The 18,365-nt window shown below is 39.0% G+C and overlaps 1 long non-coding RNA gene across 1 annotated transcript in view; it reads left to right on the plus strand.

The window, feature by feature from the left end:
- Positions 1-12,383: 12,383 nt before the first annotated feature.
- Positions 12,384-18,365, plus strand: part of LOC125613801 — a 52,001-nt gene continuing 46,019 nt past the window's right edge. Inside the window, exon 1 of the long non-coding RNA XR_007344393.1 lies at positions 12,384-12,514. This is a non-coding gene — a long non-coding RNA (uncharacterized LOC125613801). The remainder of the gene's footprint in view (positions 12,515-18,365) is intronic.

The following is an 18,365-nucleotide window of genomic DNA, read 5'->3' on the forward strand; positions in this document are numbered from 1 at the left end:
TATATATATTTATGTACATATGTGTGGAGTCTCCATTATATATGTATTTATGCATATATATTTATGGAGTCTCCATTTTATATATATTTATGCATACATATGGAATCTTCATTATGTATTTATGCATATATATTTATGCATATATTTATTTATGCATATGTATGCATAAATCCTTTTTTTAACTTTCTGTTTATAAACCTGAAAAGAATGGAAGTGAGACTAGCACCTCTCCAACTACCAGTTATGAGGAGAAGTTAATAAATGAGTTCTATTGCCAGAACTAGTTTCATATTTAATGTCAACCTTCTTGGCCTTTCAGATTCATTGGTTGGTTCTCTTTCTGGACTGGTTGAGTGCATTCTTCCTCATCACCATGCTCTATGACTTTCGCCTATCAGTGTTGTCACTGGTTCTATCAAGATGTTGGAGGAAAAGAATAGAGGATGTGTTATGTACCTCTGGTAATAGAAAAAGCATCAAGCATATGCCCTTCAAGTGAGAAAGATGCATGACATCAACTGCAGAGATCCAAATTTGTTAACGGCCTGCACTCCTCTCTGTCTATTGAACCCAGGGAAAGGGGTTAGGTTGACTCCTGGCTTTGAGGGACTCTTCTCTGAATATTTCCACTGTGGGAAGATGTTTAAGTAAATACTGTTATTCTGTTAATTAATAGTCACCAAAGGAGAAAGCAGTTCCCAAACCCACAGTAGAATGAAAGAGAAAGGGTAGAAGAAAAGAACATGGTTTTGGAGCAAGAATGACACTACCTGGACAAATTAGGGGCGCAATTGAAATCATCAGAAAGAAGGTAGGAACAGGAACAGACATCACAACATAAAGCAGAAGTCACTAGGAGAAGGAACTCCCCATTTGAGCCTGGTACCCAGCTTTGGAACTGCAGGTTCCAACTTAAAATTTACAGATAGGCAGGATTTGGGTTATTTATCAGCAGGGAGAGCTTGTTAGGAGAAGTAGACAATCTGTTTGTAGAGTCTGAGACTAAAGTTTGAGGGACCTAGGAAACCAGGTTCCTGGTTCATGTGAAGAAAGAGGATTCACCTAGGTTTTCACATGGGGTTAATTATTTTTAGAGAGTCTGTCTACCAACATGTCATTGTAACAGATTCTGGGAGTACCTATCCTGACCTTTTTAGGTTATTTTAGGTTATACTTATTAAACTTTTTTTAGGATCAGTCCTACAAGTTATAGTAATTCTGTGTGTATTATCCATGTTTGATGAATGATATCTTGAATGCAGACCCAAACAACTTGGATACCAGGTTTGGCTCTGTCTTGACCATATTCTGTGACCTAGGCAAACCCGAAGGCCCTCTCTGAATTCTCATAACCTTATATGAAAAGCGAAACACTATTGTAGTAGTACTTTTCACACATCTTAAGAGGCCTTGAGATTTTCATTCAGCATATTACAATCATATATTTCCATTTCCTTCTTTTGGGTTACTACTGCACTTCTCGTGCTATCTGTAGTGGGTAATCAGAAACAAACTGTGGTTCAAGATCAAATTGTCACCCCTGTTGGCCAGTTCTTGGGGGAAGTGATGCATACTGACAAAATTAAGTCTCTACTGGGTATCCACAAGGAGGCCCAGTTGGCAGAGGCTCCCCAATCTATTAAAATATTTACCACCAGGTGAAAACTTTCACCTGGGAGGCTTGGTAGTTGGAGATAGTTCCAGTGTAGTCCCTGAACTCTGGAACAATGCAAATGAACTTGAATTCCACTCACCAGGCTCTTCCTGTGCAACTGGCATCTCCTGCTATGAACACTTCCTTGGAAACTCCCCCTTCTTGTCCAATAAAGCTTAATAGCATATTTAACTGAGTCCTAGATTCACCATAGCTGAACAGTTTAGTGTTCTCTATTCTTAGGGGCTTACTTTTCAAACTTTCCTTGGAGGTATGGGAAAACATGAGCCTTCTATTCTGGGGAGAAAAGAAAGAAGCAAACCAGTCACATTTCTGTATTAATGTTGTCTGAATTGGCAACAATCTAGATGATAGACTGGATCATCTCTAAGGTCTCTTCTAACTCTTAACATACTCTTCACTTGAAGCCAAGAGCAATAGGATGCAGCTTTTCTTGCTGGCCCCAGTAAATACATTAAGAAAACTTAAAACCCTTTAGGAATTTCAAACTCCAAAGCACACAAGGGCATGAGTGGCTGAACTCAACCTAAATCTTGGTGGTCATGGTTTAGTGGATTTGGGACACCAAACTTTTGTTGTACTATGATTTAGGAAGCTGGGTACAGTCTTGGAAAATCAGTCTCTAAATGTATTGTGTATGAATTTAATTGTTATCTAAATTAATTAACTGGCTGATTCTTTATCAGTAGAGGTCCCAGCAATTGTTGGAAAGAATTTTCATGGGGAATTGAATTTAGGGGCAAATTACAGTGAAACACAGCCAGTTGTTTCATACTGCGAGACTCCTGGGCAAACATATGAGACCTTTCCCCTACGTGGACTGACATTTTCCATCATAGCTCAGTCTGTTTAATCGGGTTTTATGATGCCGCCTGAATCATGACAAGTATTGTCATTCTGTATTTGTTCAGTCAACTGAAATATTCCAGAACCATCTGTGGGCTATTCCAAGGTGCTAAGATTTGTAGGTTAGAATCTAGGATGTGGTATTTGAGTGCTTTATGCAGGATTTTATGAAGAGGAGGAGGGCTTTGTTTATTTGTTCACTCCTTCATTCATATTTCTATTAATTCATGAATCCACCCATCTATCCAAGTTTTTCTTCATCATTAGGTATTAATTATGCATCAGGCACAGTGATAGTTAACAAGAGTCTTAGATACTTCTATTTGGAAATGTCAAGAAGCCAGAAAGGGACACTGTTTTCATTTTAATGTCAGGAGGAGCTAAATTACCTGGGGTATGTTCATTTCAGATTTTTTTTTTTTTGAGGTTAAGTGGCTGCTGTGAGCAATAATCTGAGTCTAGACTGCCCTTCTACCACTGTGGGAAATGAAACAGTCTTATGCTTTTTTGGGGAAAAGGCAGGAGCCCTCAGGGGAAAAGGAGGACTTCTCAATTTCTTTGTGTATTTTAGGTTCTCAGAGAACAACATTTGGGACTCCATATGGGGCACACCTCTCCTCAGGGTTCCCTCTCATTGCTTCTTCTTAAAGGATTTAGATGCTCTTCTAATGTAATGCAAATTTGATTGATTATCTAAACACATACCCCCTTTAAGGGAGGAAGCCAGATGAAGCCATCTAAATATACCTGCCTAAAATTAAAGCAATTAACCTAGAAACACACTCAGGACTTCCATCTCTGATCCATTTTCACAGGCAGAGGGATTTATAAAGTTTATATTTTTATCCAGGATATTGCACATTCTTATTTCTCTTTACCGAAGATCAGATCATCCTTTGCCAGTCTGATGGGAGAGGCCATGGAAACTATATTCGTGGCCTTACATGGGTATTTTGTGAGTAGTCTTAGCAAAGTTTCCAAAAAAAAAAAATACCAATAAAAAAATAAAAACAAGCAAACTCAAACCTCATGGTTAGCAAAAGCCCATGTGCTGCATCTGAAAACTGGGATTTAGAGAACCTCATTGGGCTGTTGTAGGGATTTGATGAAACAACACGAAGATGACTCTCAACAGCTGGGCACATAAGCAGTGCTCCATAGCCATGACTGTCTCTTCTCCATTCATTTCTGAGGAAAATGTCAGTTTGGGGCTCTGGGAGAGTTCAGTCATAGTTGTCTAAGGTCCTCCTGGGAGATAAGAATTATTGTTTGACATTCACCTGAAGAATGAAAAGATGGAGAAAGGTGAAGAAGGAGGAAGGAGGCAGATGATGTTGGGCTTCCTTAGGGAGCCGGCTGCCTCACAGCAGAAAAATCAGTTGGAGCTCACCCTACAAAGAAAGTGCAGATGATACTGCTAGTTTGCTAATTCCTCTGTGGCTCTCAGAGAAATGTCCCAGGCTCCTGAGGTTGCAAGGATATTGAAGCCACATCTCAGGTGCCAGGACTCAGAGCAGGGGCCAGGTGGAACAGAAAAACCTCTCTTCCAAGGTGCTTCTTCAGGAAGCACCTGATGTTCCCTCCCTCCTTCCTGCTCTGGTCTCTGTTACACCAAGTTTCTGAGCCTGTGTTCCCCAGGAACTGACAGCCCAGAAGGGTAGCCTGTACTATTTAATGAGCATTATGCAAAGAGAACATGACTGAATTGAGAAGTCCAGCTCTTTCCAACAAGCTCAATCTAACACAGAGATAGTGGATGTTTTCTGGTTATATAACTGACTGAATTAAAATCTCTGGGCTGCCAGTCACTGAACCTTTTCATGCCTTGGTTTCTTTGCCTAATCAAGGAAGTCTTAATACCTCACTAGTGGTGCTGTTGTAGGATAACAGGACAAATAAATAAATCAACCCAATATTTGACTTCTAGCAAGGATCCAACATATCCTAGCTATTATTTTCATGGTTTACCTTTTCCTTTCAACTTTCCCTGTGCACAAAACCTTGGGACCAAACAAATGCATGGACTTCACAAAGGAAATGTTTGTAGAGCCACTTCAAGAGCTTGTCTTTGGCATGAAGTCTACACTCCCCTTGCAGGTCTCCTTTCCCTTGCAGATGCTTCCTGGGTCTCCCAGATGAATTGCTTACACTTGAATCCTTGGTTCAGGGTCGGCTTCTGGAGGAACCCAACCTGAGACAGTAGAATTAAGCCCAGGGAAGAACAATCATCTGCATATGGTGCTCTTGAGGGGAGACAGGATCTTATTTGCTATTTCCTCCCTAGCAACCTAGGATATAGTTTGGTTCATTTATCTCAACACATAATCACGAGAATGAGAGACAGGCAACATTTTAGCCCTTGAGTAAGCAAAGTAGAAAGCTACATGTAATTTATTAAATAACCATCATTATTTTACATTGTAATTAACTGTTTAGGACTTTAGAAAGCACTTTCATAAATATCATCTGAGGAACTCTATTTTACAGATGAGGAAACAGTCTCAGAGTGCTATACTAACTTGATCAAGGATGCATGGGTAGCAGTACTGGAAACCACAGTGCAGCTTGTGCCATGATGTCCACGTCTTAGTGTCACTATCAGCACATTAGCTTGCCAGCAGCATGGTAACTCCACTACCTAGGAATAGAAGGACACACTCAGCTGTCACTTTTTAGCCAGAGACCCTACCTTGAGCATGAACCAGGTTGCTTCTCTCCTCTGAGTTCCTCTGACTCAAGGATTTTTAACCTGGGTTCCATGATGGACTCAGGACTTAGCATTTAGATTCATATTTGCTCTTTTGAAAGGGGATCCTTAACTTCTATCATATTCTCAAACAAGTCTGAGACCCAAATGACGAACCACTGTCCGAGGTGCTGCCACCACCTTGACTGACTTGTATGATGACAATGTGTTTTCACAGTCTCCACTTGCTCCATCTGCTTCACTGTCATTGATTAGACTTGAGGACAATCTAAGTGTCTTCAATGCATTCAACATTATCAGTAGGTCTCTCTGGCTTCCTTCCAAGAACTGGAAAAAAATCACTCAGGGCTCTTAATATGCAAATTATTCTTTGCAGGGGGGCTATGCTTGGATGTTACACAAGTCCAGATTTTAACCCAGGACTTACCAATATTGGGCAGTAATCAACCTTCCAGCCTTGTCCCCCATTATTTCTATTTTTCTTGAATGTCCAGTGTAACTGGACCATGCCATTTCCTGAACCTTTCCTTCTCTCTAGCCTTTTGCACATCATAAATCCCATTTGAAATGTTCCTGAGACTTCTAGCCTGTTGAAATCCTACCATTCCTTCAAAGAACAACTCAAATGCCCTTTTCTCTGCCAAGACTTTCTGTCCTAACATAGAATGATATTTATAATGACAGCTAACATTTTTTGAAGGCTTGTGATGTACCAGGCACAGTGGTTAAGAAGTTTTTGGCAAATATTTATGCCAAAAGCTTTCAAGGATTGGAAAGATTAAGCAATGTTGGCTTCTCTAACAAAAAACAAAACAAAACAAAATAATCTCAGTGACTCCACAGAGTTGAAACTTACTCCTCATGTATGTGAAGTCTAAATAAGTGTTTCTGATGAGCAGACACATGGGGATTTAGGGACTTGGCCCTTTCCATCTTGTGGCTCTGCCATCTTTAATAAGCACTTTCTAAGCTTGCTGTCTTGGAGATAAAGGATAAGTGATCACATGTGGATGCTCTTATGGGCTAGTCCTAGAAATGTCATATATTTTATGCGTTTTCACTCCTATTCTGTTACCTAAAGTTTAGTCATTAAGCTGAGTGTGGTAGCACACACCTGTAATCCCAGCAGCTCAGGAGGCTGAGGCAGCAGGATCGCAAGTTTGAGTCCAACGGCAGCAACTTAGTGAGACCCTGTCTCTAAATAAATAAATAAATAAATAAGGGCTGGGCATGCGCCTTAGTGGTACGTTGCCACTGAACACCCCTGAGTTTAATCCCCAGTACAAAAAAAAAAGTCTAGTTATCTGACTATGAAATACTTGTTTGTACCAAGGATAAAATTACTTTGGTAAAAATTTAGATGTCTTTGCCACAAGGGTGTTTTGGGCTGAGTGTGTCCCCGTGAACCTCTTTGAAATCTAATTCCCACTGTAAGGATCTTAGGAGGTGGGACCTCTGGGAAGTGATTAGGTCATGTGGGTGGAACTCTCATGAACCATCCCAGAGAGATCCCTGGAAAGTTCCTCCCTGTGAGCATGCAGCAAGATGTTGGTAGCTTATGAGCCAGGCAGAAGGCTCTCGCCAGACCCCAAGCCTGCCAGTGTCTTGATCTTGGACTTCCCAGCCTCCAGAACTGTGAGAAGTGAACCTTTCCTGTTTATAAGTTGCATGATCTGTCACATTTGTCACAGCCTACTGAACAGATCAAGACTGTCATTAAGAGGGCAGTGACAATGCTCAGTTTTACCTAAGTACTTGGCACCCGGAGAGCAGTGGCAGGTGAGAAGTCCCCATCTCCTCTGTGTTCTGGGAAGGGGCTTACTGGAGAGAAACACCCTTCCTCCCATGACTTAGGTAAGACTCACAGGTGCCCTAGTTCACCTGTGACAAGGCCCTTCACAGACTCCAAACTCATGTTCTTCAGCTAAAAAATGAGCTGAACTGTCTCCACTGATTGATCAGAGAAAAATGCTTGTTACCTAATGTAGATTGTTTCTGCCTTTCTCCAAGATTTCTGAATCTTGGCCAACCCTCAGTCTTAGCCGGTTTATAACCCAGGTTTAACAGCCCTTCCTGAGAATAGGCTGGACTTGGGGTAAACATGTGCTGCCTGTGGGGGCCACAGTCCCCCTCACCCTCTCACATTCATCCCATTTTCCCACAGAGGTGCTTCCTAACACCGTTTACTCCTCCCCAGAAAAGCCCCTTTCTGCTGACCTTGGAGGCACTTTGCACCCTCATGTCAGAGCCTCCCTGTGCTACAGTTCCTTCCCTCCCTCTTGTGATAACCTTTTAGACTAGAGTCTCTCCCTCTGGAAGTCTCTGTTTGATTTTTACTTGTCTGCAGAGATTTGAATCCAGAGGTGCAACCTGAGCTCACTTACCCCCTGGGCCAGAGATGGCTAGCAGCCTGCCATGCACGTGTCCCCACGCTTCCACAGCATAGGCTGGTTGTGCTGGGAGTTGGCTGCTTAGGCACCAACCACAATTTGTGGCCACCTTTCTTCTAGAGGTGGGAGCCAATCACTCATTGAAATGATGCAAGTGGCTACGATGTATCATAAACCGATATTAACATTAAATTAGTGTTAAGTATACTGAGTTATTTAGGGATGGAATGTCAGTGGATAAGATGTATCATTTTAGGGGTTGGGGTTATAGCTCAGTGATAGAGTGTGAGACCCTGGGTTCAATCCTCAGCATCACATAAAAATAAATAAAATAAAGGTATCATGTCCAACTACAACTAAAAAATAAATATTAAAAAAAGATGTATCATTCTAGGCAAAACTGGATGAGCTTCTGGTAAGCTTTTCCCTGGATCTTGTTCTCTCTTTGAGAGAACATGGGGGATGCCATCATCGCAAAATCAGAAACCCTTGGAATCATTGTTTACAGAAGAGGTGCCTGAAAGAGTCACCTAGGCAGAAACATCTGCATTGGTCTTTTGAGACTTGGTGGCATGTGATACACTGATATTCTTCATAATAGGAATTACCTATTGAAAGCAACAGTATATCCTATGATGGGGGACAAGACATTGTTTATTCTTCATATAGATACCTTTGTACTTTATACTATCTTCATAGCACTCATTAAATTTTACTATGGATTGCAATTAGGTATATCTTTTCTCTTCACAAGATGAAGGTCTTTAAGAGAAATGGGCTCATCAATGCACAGGATTTAGCATTTACTGGCATAAGTCAGAACTGAATGTTCAAAGAGTGAATAAATGAAGTCTTATTTCATTTTAAAACAATCTTTTCAGACAGGCAGGACAGATTATTATTTTATGGTAATAATAAAACACAAAATATTTGGAAAATTAAAGTCAATTTTAGTGTCACTACTTTCTCTGTTCTATATTTGTATATTTTATTTTCAATATTCTTTTTATGTTTTGCAATTATAGCATACATGCATTCTGCAACATAGCATACCTTTGCAATTCAATTATAACATGGTTATATTTGCTTGCTGATATTTTGTCTGTATAAGAAGCACTGTTTTTAATCCTTTTCATACAAGTAAATATAGTATAAGTTATTTGTCTGTTCTCAATATGTGCTTGTGCAAATAGAACCTTAATAAAAATCCTATGCATAGAGCTTTTCCATGTATTTATTTATATCATTGCCTTGGAATAAATTTTCAAATGTAATATGACTATGTCAAAGAGTGAGAATATTTTTATTATTGTTGATACAATTTACCGAATTTCTGTCTAGAAGATTTGCACCTGTTTACAAAGAATTACTGTACTCTTGCTAGCTTGATTAAGAATGGAACATTTTCATCTAGATTTATATAAAATAGTTCATTGTTTTAAATTACATCTTTGGTTACTTAGAAGAGAAATGCCTTTGTGGGTTTTTAGTTCTTGTGAATTTTCTATTCCTATCCATTTTAATCTTTTTTATTATTTGTGAAAATTTCTGGTACCAAGCAATGCATTGCAAGATGCAGTGGAAAATGAGAAATCTTTGCTTATAACAAATGTTCATCCCAGTGGAAAGAGAAGGAAAATTAATAAACAAATAAATGCTTGGCATCATCATAGGTACATGAAGAAAATTCATAGGATTTCTGAGTATTTTATTTAAGGTGGCTGGAGAATCTTTTCTGGAAAGAAGTTTAAGAAGTTTTAGTTGGGACCTATAAATGTGAAAAGAGCCAGTCATGTAAAGAACTCATTATTCAAATATCTGGTAGATGAGGATTCTAGGTGAGGAGACAAGGAAGTGTAAAGGCATGGAGTGCAATTATTTTCTATATGTTCATTGCAAAAACAGTGTAGTAACTGGTGCATGGTGAAGATTGGGGAGTGGTTGAGGCCTGGGACTAGAACATCAAAGATTTTATAGGCCATGGCAAGGAGTTTGGTTTTGTTTTAGGTCTAGAAAGACACAATTGAAGCGTTTTAAATAGATCAGTGATATGCCCCTTTTGAGTGCTGGGTGGATAATAAATTTGAGGTCAAAGAGGAGAATCCATTTGGAGGTCATTGCTGTATTCTTAGCAAGAGATGCTGTGATGTGACCCAGAGTGGTGGTGAGAGAGGGAAGGGGAGAGAGAGGGATGGGGGGGAGAGGGGTTGTAAATCTTCTGAGAGTAGAGTGCTTCTTACTTACAGTTGTCCACCCAAACACCTAGAGGTTGATGCTTTGAAGCTTCTTTCATCATTTGTTGGAGACTGTCCTTGGAACATTAATTCCCTTATATTTCTGGACTGAGTAGAAGTCCATAGCTTTGGAAAAGGATTTCAGGTGAAAAAGAGACAGATTGCTCTTGTGATCAGGGTACACAGAACTGTCTATCACAGTGGCAACTCAAATCAGAGGTGGCCTCAGGACATGTGATATAGGATACTAAAGTGGACTGTTACACATGTGGATGGAAATAAGTCGAAATTTTTAGTGCACAATCTTGTTCCTTTGGACAGACATTGAAACTGGTTTGAGAGTCTCAGAGACTTCTTTGATTCCATAGCTGTTTGGTAATAGCACCAATAGAATAGACTGCTTAAAAAAATGGTAGTTCACAAATGTTTGGGCTGAGTCCTTGACTATGTGCTACAGGTGATGCTTGCCATGCATTCTCTTTCCTCAAGGGCAGAAGACAAAGGAAACCCAGGTTTGAACATCATGGCTAAAAATGTCTAGCTCATTAGATTTCATGATAAGAATATCATAGACAACATTTCACTTGGTGAGTTTTTCTCTTAGATGGTTATAGAAATCTCAAAACTTATTTATTGGTGCAGTTAAGATTTGCATACTTCACTGTCTATACATCTCTTCTTTAAAAAGTATCATAAAACAATATTAACATATAGTTAGTGTTATATATACTGAATTATTTAGGGATGATGTATATGATGTCTGCAATTTACTTTGAAATTCATTAAAAACAAGATAAAATGATGGATGGATATCTGGGCAGATACATAGCTATGTGATTAAATCAAACAGAAAAATGTTAATAGAATCAAAATATTTGGTATTAAAGTATTTAGAGTATGATCCAACTTTTCTGTTTCAAAGTTCTCATAAAAAATAATGTTGAGGAAAAAATATTCTCACACTTGGGATATCCTCTAGTTCCACTGAAAACCTCAGTGGCAGATAAATTTATATGTCATCCTTTGGTCCCTGTCACAATTCTTTATGCAGAGGCAATCGATCGATAATCTACCTGAAGGTATTTGAGAAAGTGAACCGTTAGACAAGGGCTTTACTTCATGTCTGTGGTAGGCCAAATAATGGTCTCTCAAAGCTATTCATGTCTTAAGCCACAAAATCTGTGAATGTTACCTTTCATGGCAAAAGAACATTGTGGATGTGATTAAATTCAGGATCTTGAGGTGGGGAAGATTATCCTGAATTATGTAGGGAATCAAAAGGGTCCTTGTATGTGAAAGAGGAAGGCAAGAGATTCAGAACTAGAGAAGATGACAGAAGCGGAATTTGGAGTAGCAGCTGTTGGCTTGGAAGACAGGAAAAGGGAGGGGCAGGAGTAAAGGAAACCTCTGGAACAGTGAAATGGATTCTCCCCTAGAGCCTGCAGAAGGAACACAGCCCTGCTGATACCTTGAATTTAGCTCACGGAAGAAACCTTTGTCAGATTTCTTACCTGCAGATCTGATATGTAATAAATTTGTGGTGTTTAAAGCCACTTTGTGGCAATTTGTTAAGGTAGCAGTACAAAAACAACTGCAACCTCGGAAGGAATTTATTCCTATCAGCATATTATTCTAAAGCATTATGGAGGGGAAAAAAAAAAAAACTTAGGCTGAGTGATGGGCAAACCAGTTCCCATTTATATTTAATTTGAGATACTCTGTGATTTGAATGAATAGGCTAGCTCACAATATAAAGTTTGGTGACTTATTTTAAGCATATATATAAGAATAAAGAAAGCAGGAGTCTCAGCCAAGCTTCATGGAAACCCAGTAAAAGCTAAATGTTCGGGCTTTTGGGGAAGCATCACATCACATGGAACTGGAAGATCATCCAGCAAACAGGACAGACATGGGGTCTTCCCTGGAATTGATCTGTGTAGCATTTATAGTGTTATGGGCCAGGCTATAGGGACAGTGACCAAACAGACTTCATTTTACCCCGAGACTCCATGTATGTAAGAGATGCTTCTCTCATGGGAACCCTACTTCTGTACCCATCAACAGTTACTTAGCATATCATGTTTGGCAACACAAAATGGCAATTCTTATACATTGTAAAATTGGTCTCCTTTTGGTTCCCATTTTTCTTGGACAATGTACCTTGCCAAACAATGATTGTCTAGACATTAGTAACCATTCTTTAACTTGTTATTCAATTAGGGACCTTTTGGACCCACTCCCCCTTCTGCTTATGATTTTAGATCTCATGATGTTTATTTATGGTTTTGAATCATAGCAACAGCCACTTATGATTAATGTGGCTTTTGACTATAAAGATGTACTCTAACCCTTGGAGGGGGTTGAAGGGTATAGACTTGCAGCCTGCCCCTTGGCCTACCAGCTGGTGTATCCAGACCACTGGCTGGTGAATAAAGTTTCATTTATTTATCCTGCTTTAAAATTGACTTGGTGATTTATTACTTTCTCACCATAACAATAGGACTTAATTCAGCCTTTCTTTTTTTCCTCAGTGCATTTGACCAAGAGAGTACATTCACCTTCTTCTGATGGGCACAGCCACGATTAAGTGAACACTGTTTGGAGGGAGAGATGCAAACTGGATTTCTATCTGGTCTGCCTTCTCAGCTAGACACTGTGCAAGGTGGGATCTTCACGTTTCTTCTGTGCCTTTTCTGTACCTATAGCTTCTTGCTTCTGATAACTTTTGATATTTTAACTTGTTTACTTATAACCTAATCTCACATGTTCCCCTTGTGGCCACTGTTGTACACATTCTTTTAAATTCAGTTTTACTGCCAACTGCTTGATTTTCTCATTAATTCTCAATTTAATTCTTGGCAATGAGAGTCTGATTGGTCAAACTGATCTTGATTTAGAGAAACCTTTCATTCCAAGTGATCTTATAAGCTGAGAGGCTTTGGTTGCTTTTGGACCAGGATCTCATCCCTGGTCTGATTAAAAAAAAAAATTATTTGGATAGGGAAATAGGATACTTGGAATCCAAGGTGGTTACCAAGACCTGTCCCTTTATAAGAGCTTAGGGAGGGTAGAAACATAATTGACATATTTAGTTCAAGTTTCAACTCTAGTGGTGATATTTGGGTTATATTTTGTCCCTCTCCACAAAGAATTTGGGAGAAGATAAAGCAAAACAGAGATGGCACACTTGTAATATAGTCAAGCAGAACTTAAAAATAGAAGTATCCTTCCCACCCATGACCATCACTGAATGTACACAGAAGCAACTCTTTCCAAGCCAGTACTGTTATATGGAGTGACAGGGCTTACCTGAGTGTGCTCTCGCCATGCAGATCTTTGTTTCAAGGTCTTAAGCAGATTCAGCTTATCCAACCATCATGTGCAACTGGTTTTGCTGAAAGTAGAGTTCAAGAGCCTTTTGTCTTCGTAAACACTCCTCAAGTCCAGGCCATAGTGATGGGAAGAGTATTGACTTGAGTATCAAGAATATTGGATTGGTACTTAAAGCTAGACATTGACCCACTTTGCATGGCTTATGCATGGCCTTTGACTTACAGGGACCTAGAGATGATATCAGTATTTCTCAACATTTAGCTCAGAATCATTACTGGGGGAGATTACTTGAAAAAAATCAAATGCAGATCCCAAAATTGCAACCCTGACCCTTCTAAGTCAGAATGATTGGAGTTGAGGCCTGGGTTCTGCATTTTAACAGATATTTAGGTACCCCTTTTCATTTTTTTAAAGTTACCATTTTAATTGTATATATTTATAGGGAATGGTGTGATGTTCAAGTTTGGAAATCACTCTACTTGGTGATTCTCTAGTTTATTTATTTATTTATTTTTTTGTTTGTTTATTGTACTGGGAATGGAACCCAGTGTGGTTCTACCCCTGAAGTATATCCCCATCTCTTTTTAAATTTTATTTGAGACAGAGTATTGCTAAGTTTGTTATATGATTTGGATGTTCTCCAAAAGCTCACATGTGAGACAATGCAAGAAGGTTCAGAGGAGAAGTGATTGGGATTTGAGAGTCTAAACCCAATCAGTGAATTAATCTCTGGATGGGATTAATTGAGTGGTAACTGAAGGCTGGTGGGGTGTGGCTGTAGGAGGTGGGGCATTGGGGGCATGGCTTTGGGGTAAATATTTGTATCTGACAAGTGGAGACATCTCTGCTTTCTGATCATCATGTGAGCTGCTTCCCTCCTCCATACTCATTTGTCATGATGTTCTGCCTCACCTTGAGCCCTGAGGAATGGAGCCGGAAACTGTGAGCCCCTAAATAAACTTTTCCTCCTCTAAAATTGTTCTGATAAGGTCTTTTAGTCACAAAGGCGAAAAAGCTGACTGAATCAGTTGCTGAGTTTGGCCTTGAACTTCCATTCCTCCTGCCTCAGCCTCCCTAGTTGCTGGAATTATAGTTGTGCACCACCATTCTCAGCTTTGATTCCCATTTCTGATGTAGTTTTTCCTTCTCATTTGTTTTTCATACATACTGGAAATGGATACAGAAACATGAAAGACCAGGCTTTTTTTTTTCCTCCTTATTTAGTTACATAGCCAAACTCTTCTTGACAGAATGATTCCTCTCAAACCTCCAGGTAATTTCTGCATTGTTCTGTTTGATAGCTAGCATAAGTAAAAACTTCCTGGTTGAAATATTGATCCAGTGAGAACCTGGAGGATTGTAATTAGAGAGCTTTGAGATAATAAAAAAGAAAATTCTGCCCAAAATTAAAACTGAGCTTCAAATATAAGCCTAAAGATCTGTGAGACAGATTCATTCTGATTATCCACAGATAGTTGACTTCCGTGACTATTGCATTTCTAAGACAATTCTCTCTTCTGCAAGCTTGTACTCATTTTCTACAGTCCCTTTAGTTAATGCTGCCTATTATGCATAATTAGATGGGAATGGTTTTCTCATTTTGTGTTTTGGAGCATCACATGGCAAATTGAGGCTTGGCTCTTTCTGATTAATGCTATAGTTTTGTGCCTGAGTGTAGCAAACACAGTGCTTACTCTGTGCCAGGATTTCTCTCAACTTCAGGTATATAAGCTCATCTAATTCTCACAGCAACCCTGTGAGTACTATCCATTCTGCAGGCTCAGCAAAGTTACACAGTGTGCCCAAGGTCACATGCAACTAGTGAATGCAGGATCTGGAACCAGAGGATTATTTTAATTTTCTTGCATTAACAGTTCACCCATGAGAAGAAGCCTCCACATGAGCTAGTCATAGGTGTAAAGAAATAAATTGTCATTTTATTATGTGTTCAGAACCTTCCTGTGAGTGATGACTCTTGATAAACCAAGTCTTACCTTTACCTTGGTGTTCACCAAAATATCTGGATACCTATGAGGATGATTTTACTCTCTCTGGCTTCCTTTTCCTTACCTCTAAGAAGAGATAAAATGACCGGTCCTCTAAAATTCAGAGCTAAAGTGAGGCTGATCACCAATGAACAATGCAGAAACTTAAGAATATTTTTCTGTCAGTTATTATTATGACATTAGCACCAAGTAATGGAAAATCCTCTGAGAAAGCATTCATGGCATGGAGAGGGACTTTACACCTAAGGTGGTTTTGATCTGTGTCCTTGGAAAAGACCTGAAGTCTCCCTTGTCCTTGGTCTCATCATCTCTGAAAGAGGGACTGAATTAGAATGAATAGTTTTCATATATTATTTTGCTCTTTAACAGTAAGAACTATTAATAAAACTAAGAAAATACTATTTTAGCAATTTATTGGGCATATTACATATGCCGTAAAAAAGCCTGGGATACATAGGACCTTCTTATGTTAGTTTGGTTAAGAATTGTAAATTTACTTGAGTGCATGATTTTCCATTTTCTCTTCCAAAGACATCTTGTGGAAGACAACTTGGGAATGTTCAATTATAGGATTTTACTATTTCAAACATAAAATTCTATAATTTTTCCTTCTTCTTTCCTTTTCTTTCTTTCCCATTTTAAATTTTTATTGTAAAACAGAAACAAATACAGACAGAAAAAGGATGATGAATCTCTATTAGCCCATTCCATGATTTCCACAGTTAATACATATGGTAAATCTTACTTCTATACCTTCTCACTCTTCCCACTTCCCACCACTAGATTATTTTGAAGAAATCCAGTTTTTTTTTTTTGGGGGGGGTGGTATAAGTGTGTGTGTGTGTGTGTGTGTGTGTGTGTGTGTGTATGTTGTGGTACTGGGGATTGAACCCAGGACTTTGTGCAAGTGAGGCAAGCACTCTACCAACTGAGGTATCCCCAGCCCCATCATTTGCTTTTATTCATAAATACTTTAGTACACATCACTAATATAAAAAAATTCTTAAAATGTTACCACAACATCTTTGAACACCAAAAAACTTGTCAAGATTCCTTAATATTACATTACTAATCAACATGCAAACTTTTGATTCTCTCCTGATTCTTTCCTTTTCTTTCTTTCTCTCTTTCTTACTTCATTTCTTCCTTCCTCCCTTCCCCCCACCCTTCTTCCCTTCCTTCATCTCTCCCTTCCTTTCTTTCTTCCTTTCCTTCTTGTCAAAAAAGGTCCATACATTGAATTAGGTTGATGGATCTTTTAGTCTTTAAAGAAATCTGTGGGGCCCTCGCTCTCTTTTCATTTTTCTATTTGTGAAGTTAACTTGATTGTTTTTTTTTCTATAGAATTTCTTATTTTCTAGATTTTACCAATTGCCTATGACATTGTTTAATATATTTCATTTTCTTCTGTTTCTACTTTTTAAGAACTTGTCCTTGGTTCTAAAGGATGCTTTGATTCAGGCTAAATTTATTTCCTATATTTTCATTGTCAAGAATAGGTCCTGGAACCAGGCACAGTTTGCATGACTATAATCCCAGTGGCTAGGTAGGCTGAGGTAGTAGGATCATGAGTTCAAAGCCAGCCATAGCAACTTAGTGAGGCCCTAAGCAACTTGGGGAAACCCTGTGCCTAAATAAAATATAAAAAAGAGCTGGGGATGTGGTTCAGTGGTTAAGTGCCCCGGGTTTAATCCCTGGTACCAAAAAAAAAAAAATAGATCATGGGTTTTACTTCCTATTACATCATTTCAGAAGGCATATGTCTTCTGGCTATTCCTCTTGTAATATCAATCTTAACTTGTGGTTTAAACTGTTATCTGCTTGATTTCTTCTTATATAAAATTTCCATAAGTTTTATACTTTATGGTTTGGTCAATCATTAATGACCATCCAAAACCATTATATTCATAGAAGATGTAAAATAGGGATATTCTAATTCATTGGTCCTTTGACATTAATTACCTGAAATTCTTCCATAAAGAAGCTTTATTCTCTTACTAGCTATTTGATTATTCAGTGGTACAGATCACATAGAAAAGGAAGGATAGATTATGAGATAGCTCTTAGTCCTAGGCACTTGGCAGAAGTCATGCACCTGGATGGGCTCTGTGATCTGGTCTCTTTTCATTCTAAGTCCCCAGGTGGTAAAAACACCCCATCCCTATTGACAGAGCCATCAAGAAGACACAATCTCTCTTGTATTTTGCCCCTGTTTGTGGTTTTCTCCTCACCCTAATTCAGATTCTCATGATATTATTCTTTCTAACTTGCCCCATAAACATTGATGTTCCAAAAACAGCACCTAAATAATGAATGCATGATGGATTCAATTCTTAGCCTATAAATATGTGTATGGGAAATCCAACCCCAGTTCATTTCTACTTCAAGTGTCTTGCCCATTGATGTGGTGAAAGGTTCTATTTTGTTCAGTTTGGATTGCCTGCATTTGTTTAAGTTCCTCATCTTACTTGGCAACAAGAACTAAGGGTATGTGGTAACAACATTCCCTGTCATTCTCGATAGCATCGCTAGTATTCCCTGGAATGCTCTTGGTTACCATTATGGGCAGGTTAGTCTTAGGTCCTTCCTTCCCACCTTGATGGTTCTGTCAATCAGGAGACAGCTTACTGCTCCTGTGCCATGATGGGGTGCATGGGACTCATCTTTGGGCCTTTGTGCTATGCCCAGCCACAGGAAACTGATGTGCTTTTTCATTGTTGTACTGCTCTTTGGAGCCTGTGGTTATTTCTTCTCTACCGCATTCCTGCCTTCCTCTATGCTTTCCCCCAAAATGGGGACCAAGGTAATTTTGTGCTGGATCCCACTCAGTAATTTCCTTTTTTTTTATTTTTGCAAATATCTTTTATTTTTTTTTTAATTTTTTATTGTGGGTTGTTCAAAACATTACAAATTTCTTGACATATCATATTCCACACTTTGATTCAAGTGGGTTATGAACTCCCACCTTCACCCCATACACAGATTGCAGAATCACATCAGTTACACATCCATTGATTTACATATTGCCATACTAGTGTCTGTTGTGCTCCGCTGCCTTTCCCATCCTCCACCATCCCCCCTCCCCACCTCTCATCCCTGTTAAATGTTAATCTTCTTCTCCTGCTCTTCGTCCCTACTCTGATCTTAGTTACTCTCCTTATATCAAAGAAGACA

Source organism: Marmota marmota, unplaced genomic scaffold, assembly GCF_001458135.2.
Source record: "Marmota marmota marmota unplaced genomic scaffold, marMar, whole genome shotgun sequence".
Classification (NCBI taxonomy): Eukaryota; Metazoa; Chordata; class Mammalia; order Rodentia; family Sciuridae; genus Marmota; species Marmota marmota.